At 40.7% G+C, this 7,738-nt stretch overlaps 1 long non-coding RNA gene across 1 annotated transcript; it reads right to left on the bottom strand.

The window, feature by feature from the left end:
- Positions 1-423: 423 nt before the first annotated feature.
- On the bottom strand, positions 424-1,959 carry LOC131678814 (uncharacterized). Its single transcript, XR_009303739.1, has 3 exons — positions 1,219-1,959; positions 991-1,159; positions 424-836 (listed from the first exon to the last, which is right to left on the bottom strand). It is a non-coding gene; the product is annotated as an uncharacterized LOC131678814 (long non-coding RNA).
- Positions 1,960-7,738: the final 5,779 nt, after the last annotated feature.

The following is a 7,738-nucleotide window of genomic DNA, read 5'->3' on the forward strand; positions in this document are numbered from 1 at the left end:
CATGCAAATCCATACAAACGAACGCGCGTACAAATGTGACCTCTGCGGGCAGGAGTTTCTTCGAAGAGCACATTTGACCCAGCATAATCGCAGGCATGTTGGCGAACGACCCCATGGCTGTGAATAGTGTGGAAAAAGATTCGTTGAACATAGTCATTTGATGGGACACAAGAAGCTGCACGAAAGGTCAAGAAATGGTAGCAGGCGAAAACGAAAAATTAAGGATTCTACCGTGACCGAAAGCATCCACGCGGTCACTGGAGGCGGTAACGGGAAAATAGAAGAGGAAAAGCAAGTTCTAACATAAATTAGCTGATTGAAGGCAATGTAAATAGAAGTCTTGTTTATTATCAAAATGTATTTAGTAACTTTCTATATTTATTTGCGGCGCCATTAAATGGTCCTGTTATCAACAATCGACACTATAAAAATTATCCACTCCCTTACCAACGGCCTGCTGAACACTCTCGTAACCATTGTCTTGTAGGAACTGTTCTAGTTCAAGCCCCACACACATAGCACACCATCTTGGCGACCAGATGCGCCCATCTCGGCCTGCCACTGGTCTATGAAAATACATGTGATAGGACCGCAAAGGCCTTTTAGGGTGAACTGCAATAGGTGGCTATCGAGTCGGAACACTTTAACAGTGTGGCCCTGGCTGCAAGTCATGACTGTACCGCCCGCCACATCCAAACTTGTCACCGGTAACCCTGCTGGTGAAACTCCAGAATACATCGAAGCTCCTCCTCGGATGCGTTATGTTGAGCTGGCAACGTTGTGGACGGATTGCTGAAATAAACTAATGCTTCCTGCCGAACCGGTGCGTACGTGGGCTAAAAAAATAAGAATAAAGGCACTTGATGACATACTTATTGCAGACTGAAAATTAAATGACTTAGAATATACAGTATTTTAAAATAACAAGTAAAATCTGTCTGTTCTGCACCCTAGGTGAGCTTAAAAAATTGCTTCAAACATAGAACTTACTTCACCCATATGCAGACGTAAATCCCCAATCGATCTGACAACCTTGCGTGTACGTTTCCAGTCTCAGAGAATCGATTCGTCCACTCAACCGTGCGAATATCACTTTGTCACCGGCGAGCTTTATGTTAGTTACCTCATTGTTGTGGGTGTTTTCGGCTTCATATATACCCTGCAATGAAACGTCCGTCAATACTTGTAATAAAAAACAAGTGACTCCATACAATTTACCTTAAAGTTACCAGTCGTTCCCTCCCAGAACTCCAACCGCCAATCTGCACACCCAATCTCTATGAAATTATCAAAAAAGTCCAGACACCAGATCGGCGATGTCTGGTAACATTTCTTCCGCGCTGAACCTCCTCCTCCAGGTGGCTGAGAACATTCGCCAGCGCTCATCTGCTGCCGGGGTGGGATGAAGCCGTATGATTGTAATTACTCTTCACCGCTGCTACATTATAACCTTTGGTTGAATTATTCCACAAAAACCGGATTCGCAGATCCGCACAAATACCTTTTGGGCATACACGATTATCATTTGTAAAATGTTTCTCATACTGAACGGTAAAATGAAAATATTTTCCTGCATCTCATTCTGATGATTGTGCCTGGTGAAGTTAAACTGTAGTTTTTTCTTCAGTTTGAATGCAAAACTGGTCGGCGAACTCTCGGGAAACGGGAGACAGCTGATGTTTTTGGATTCCTTGGCAGGATGAAATACATAACAGATAGGTAGAGAAAACAGGAAAAAAACAAAAAAGATGTCATCGATGTTTGAAGAGCACTTTTCACTTTAGAGCAGCGTTGTCAGATGGTTTTGTATAATAAGTTTGTTCTAGTACACAGAAGTTGCTCCGAAGCAAACAGAAGCAAAAAATACTTACTTTTTACTCCAGCTTGCTAACGGAAGAAGAAAAAAGAGAAGAGAACATAGGAACGATTTTCTCTCTGTTTGCTCCGAAGTACTTCCACTTTCTACTGGTACTGGAACAAATCTAATATCGGTATAGTTCTAAATAAAAAATAATGTGAAGATGTATGCTAACTAAAAGTTACCTGCAAATTATTGGTTTTAAATAATAGATCATTCTAATGTTATGTAATCAAACCTACCGAGTTCAATCGATTTCAGAATCGGTTGTTGAGCTTCATTTGAAATTTTGATAGTAACCTGGCAGATTGCTAAATCAATTTCCGGATGATTTGATGTGGAAATGTGAAGACATTTTCTAAAAAGGCCCATACGTAATATTAATTGATCGTATTATATGAAAATCGTTATTTTTTGGTAAGAAAAAATAAATCGGTATTTTAGTAACTTTATTGGAATTGAAATTAAAAATCGGTTTAGATATCGATGAATCGGTATATTCTGCAACTGTTTTGGGGTTCATCTACGTCAAAACAATGTTTTTGACAAATTGGAATGAACTCTTGGAGTTCATACCCAGTAAACAAAACGGCGAATAGCCAGATTAAAACCGATGCCGGCAAGCGGTAGGCTACTGGAACTTTGTTATAAGCTACCCGCCGTAACTTTATTTCATATTCCCCACTCGAAGTTCATCCAAATGGTGTAAAAGTATGGAGAATCGAGGTAAAATAGGACAGGGGAATACAGAGTAAAATGGGCAGTTCGAAGAATTTTTGATTTTTTCAATAGTTAGAGACACCAAATTAACGTGACAGTATTCAAAATTGATCCAGCGATAAAAACGGAAGCTGTTCTGCACATAAAATTTTTTGACGAGAAAGGTCTATTGGCTACGCGATTGTCTTCTCTTCTCTTAGCATACTTACGCTACACAGCCTGTTGATTTCGAAAAGAGGCTGGCTGGCGGATTTCCGCATTATTCCGCACACAGAACAGAATCCAGACGGATGTTATAGAAAGAAAGCGGTATCTCGGGAAAACAAAAAAATCAACACAGTTAACAATCGCCAGCAGCCCTTTAGTACATTTAGTTTCCAAGCCGAAGGTTTGCCTATGTCACTTTCGTCCAATCACGAGCTGCACGGTAAAAAATCTTCACGTTGATGGAAAGTGATTTGCAGTTGATTTCGCACTACTTGCCCAACATTTCAATGCGATGTGTCAATCTGTTGGAATGGATCATTTCAAAGCACTACGAAATCAACAGCAAATCACTTCCATTTGAAATGTGTTGCACATTGCTTCTAATAGATCTTGCATTTAACTATATACGTATTCCTTACGGTATATCCCATTATGAATTTGCCTGAGAACAAATTGAATAATAAATTAACCACAAGTAAAATATACAATACTCACGTTCTACATTACTTTGGAAATGCAAGTTTTCCATTTTTGCTCCTATTTCCGAGCATATGTTTGTAGTCGATTAAAGACTTTAGCATTGTGACACTTTTGACACTTGCAATTAAAGATGGAACCACTCAAATTCAATAGATTAGTACAGTGGTGCGAATTCAACGGATATTCATTTCAATTTAAAGATCATTTCTATTAAATAGCTTTCAAGGAACAGGTCATTCTGATACGAGTTATAAATCCTTAGAAAATCAATGGTAAATCGCTTCAATTGTTAGTGATACATGATAAACTGATTCAAGTGCAATATCATTTGAATTAGACGTGACAATTTTTTACCGTGTGGTTCAGAATTGGTTCAAAAACAGGGGACAGAGCTGGCGGATCCTATCCTAGATTTTTATTTGAAATTTGTTGTGCACAAGACTTGTTTTTTTTTTACTTTTGATTTTCAAAATTGAGCAACGTCTGAGTTTTTTTAAGTGTTACTCGTCTTTTACAGTCCGGATGAAGTCGTTCAGGAAGACAGGTATTTTTCTGTCACGATTTGGTCGTTTTGTTAAAGCTGTAGCTGTAGTATCTGTGTTCGAAATATCGATGCTCACAGATGACTTTTGATTCTGTATGTTTCGCCACGGGCCGATCTTTTTAGTCTGTGAAACATGTCGCTTTGCTATTTTCCCTCTACTGCTATTGACGACAAGACTTCCATTTCGTTTTTCAATTACCGTGTATCTTGTTGGTGAGAAACGATCGCCTTTCAAACGGTTTTGGCGTTCAATCACCACTTCATCCCCCGGTTTAACTATACACTTTTGTGCGCCCCGTCTTGCATCTTCTCGCTGCTTGCCTGCTAGCTTTATCTCACGATCCCGGCGTTCCAATTCGTGTTCATCAAAGCTAGACTTACCATGGGTAAGTAAGGGTAACGCTCGCTTGATCTTACGACCATACATTACTTCCTCGGGTGGTATGTTAGTCACGCTGTGTTCAGTAGCGTTGTGTGCATTAACTGCACTTTGTAACTCCTCGAAATAGTTGGTGTTATTCGCAGTTGCGGTGGTCATAGCTTTATTTATCAATTTCATACAGCTTTCAGCAAGCCCGTTCTGCTGCGGGAAAAGAGGAGTCGAAAAGGAAAGCCTTATATCTCGATGTTTACAATATTCTGCAAAATCTGCGCTATTGAACGGCGGTCCGTTGTCAGTCCCTATAGTTTTTGGATACCCTTCCTTTTCGAATACACAATCGAGAACTTTCTGTACGCATTCAAATTTCGTAGATTTCACAGGCCGCGCCATGATGAACCTTGATCTATAGTCGACTATAACAAGGATCAAAATACCGCCAAACTTTGCATAAGGACCGTCAAAATCTAATGCTATTGATTTCCAGGCCGTCTTTGGAGCAAAAATTCGCTCCATTGGTGTAGGCATCTCTGGTCTTCCGCTAATGCAGCATGTTCTACAAGATTCCACCCATTTCGAAATGTCGCCAGGCATACCGGGCCACCAAACACGCTGCCTCATGATACTTTTCATCTTCGCAACCGAGGGATGCCCCTCGTGTGCTACTTCCAGAGCTCGAACTTGGAGTGCTCTAGGTACTATGGCGCATCCAGTCAACGATAATTCCATTTTGCACGGTCAAATCTTTCTCTACCGCATGATATTTCTGCAGGTCTTTGGGCCAAACGCCTGATTCAAGTGCACTGATTACTTGTAATAATGTTTCATCCTCTTCGGTAGCGCATTTGATGTCAGTTTCCGTTAGGAATTCAACTGCATTCGCTTCTAGTACCGCTATCTCCCAAGGACTAGCTTCTTCGTCACAGGGCGCATATTCCCCGAGGTAGAGTCGCGGTGATGAATCCGCAATGTTATCTATTCCACGGATATATTCGACCTTGTAGTTATAAGGGCTCAACCTCAGTGTCCATCCATCGGCACGTGTTAGTGCTCTTTTCGACTCTTCTCGTGACCGGTTTAAAATAAAAGTAACCCCCTGGGCGTCGGTACGAAGCGTAAAATGTCCGAGTAGGAAATATGAAAAATGTTCCACTGCCCATACCGCGCCTAAGGCTTCTCTTTGATTTTGTGGGTACCTCTTCTCTGTGGGGGTAAGAGACTTAGAGGCAAAACTTATAATCCTCCGCGTTTGCTTTGTACTCTCTTGTACAAACACAGAACCTAAAGCCACTCGGGAGGCATCAGTGTATAGGATCGTTTTATCACGTTTTAAACGCTTCCTTTTGTTCTAGTCCCCATGACCATGTCTTTGATGTAGTCGTGGCCCATAAGGGGTTCGAGATTTTCGCAAAATTCTCAAGATATGGACTGAGAAATGATGCCAGTCCTAGAAAGCTGCGAAGCTCTGACAGAGTAGTCGGTTCTCTAAAAGAGCGTACGCTCTTGATCTTTTCGTTGTCTATGTGGAAACCTTCAGCATCAAGTTCATGGCCCAAAAACTTGATCCTAGTTTGGTCGAATTCGCACTTAGTAGTATTTAACGTCAAATTGTTTTCCTTCAGAATCTGCAACACCGTGGTAACAGTTGCTCGTAAAGCTTCTAGCGTTTCAGCGAAGATGAGAATGTCGTCAATGAATACTATTATGTTATCGACGTCTTTCAGGATCCGAACCATCTCACGCTGAAAGATCTCTGGCGCGCAATTTACGCCGAACATGAGACGGGTGAATCTATACATGCCGTCCTCGGCCAAAAAGGTAATCAAATCTCGGGACTCTTCAGATAGCTCAAGGTGATAGAAGGCATTACTTAAGTCAAGTTTCGAAAAATACCTAACACCGTGAAGTTTTACCCTCATTTCATCGAGCAATGGGAGTCTATAATATTCCCGATTGATGGCACGGTTAGGGGCACGAATATTGACTACAAGCCTAAAATCGTTGTTGCCCTTGGCCACTGCGGACATACCACTAATCCAATTCGGAGCGGATGTGACCTTTTCTATTATACCCCGTCTTTCCATTTCCTGTAATCTCTGTCGCGCAGCTTCCCTATAATGAACAGGTAGTGGTTTCAAGAAAAAAAATCAGCATTAATCTATTTGACTTAAACGTGATAACTTGATTTTCATTTTTTTTTCTTAAAACGCAGTATGAGTGGGTTTGCCAACTCACTGGTATGCAGCTGGTACATTATAATAAGCGCTTTTAGTTGGTGGAACAGCTTTGTTAACACTGAACTTCACCTTCACCCCTGGCACTATCGGAAAAATTCCGTCATCTTCGCAGTGGTTAATATCTTTTTTAATGTGTAGCAACCCCATATCTACCAAAATCATCGTCTTTGCGGTGCATTTTGATGGCCGCTGCTTCCTACATACATTGCTCCTCTAAAGTTTACACTCGTTTTGTTCATACAGAAAGTATCTTAAAGTTTTAATTTCAAGACGAACGGTTATTACAATCAATTGTAGAATATCAGTTTATTTTTGCTTGTTCCTAACATAGTTAGTTTAGCACAATAACGGCAATAACAAAACGCGGACGCCCTATGGTATGTGTTTGAGTATTTTTGTCAATCATGTCATACGGTCGCACGTCTCTTGTGGTGAGCATGGAAAGTTATGGGAATGGTAATCTAACGTTTGAAAAGGCCGTTAAATTTTTGCAACACCTTGGTGATCTCGAGTGTCATGTCTGGTAGGTCTGTGGTTTAGTTTAACTTAGGAGGAACGGGAAATGATGTTGCGGCGGCTACGGTGCTCAACAAATTACATTTCGGAACAGCACACATAATTAATACTAGAATCCACTATGTTTCACACCCTTTTCGCAAGATGTTTACTCATCATCTTAAAAAAATGATGGTTTTCATTCATTTTCATAAAAAATTATCAACAAATTGATTGGTGATTTATGTTTAAAAGTTATTTTTTTGAAGTAGAATACTTCTAACGTTTCAATATGGGGTCCCGTTTCAAAAATTTCAGTTGAAATTTTTTCCAGGTTTGAAATGCGAATATCTTCCGTTCTACTGATCGAAATCGCAATATTTTTGCACTATCTGATCGGAAATTCGTGCACGTATTTCGTATTAAATTTCGGAATTAGTGCGACTACTATAAATAAACCAAAACAAGGATTTTTATAAAATCCTTCGAAAACAGCGATGAAAATGCGCAATTTGCAAGCACATCTCACGCAGAGCCGTCAAAAAGGAGCATGTAAGCGTTTCATTTCATACGGGAATGTTGTATATACAGGTCACGCGAGCTTGTTTTGTATCAGTGGGTGCTCGCTTACCACACGAGTAACATGCTCGTCCGGACGGTACAATGAGCGGTATCATGTTTGCGTTCCCTACCAAGCGTCATCGCAAGGTTCTTCGTGATAAAATCCAGGGAATCACCAAATTAGGCGTCTGGCTCGTCGTGGTGGTGTAAAATGCATTTCCGATTTAATCTACGAATGCTGATGGTGTGCAGGAAAA

This window comes from Topomyia yanbarensis, chromosome 2 (assembly GCF_030247195.1).
Source record: "Topomyia yanbarensis strain Yona2022 chromosome 2, ASM3024719v1, whole genome shotgun sequence".
Classification (NCBI taxonomy): domain Eukaryota; kingdom Metazoa; phylum Arthropoda; class Insecta; order Diptera; family Culicidae; genus Topomyia; species Topomyia yanbarensis.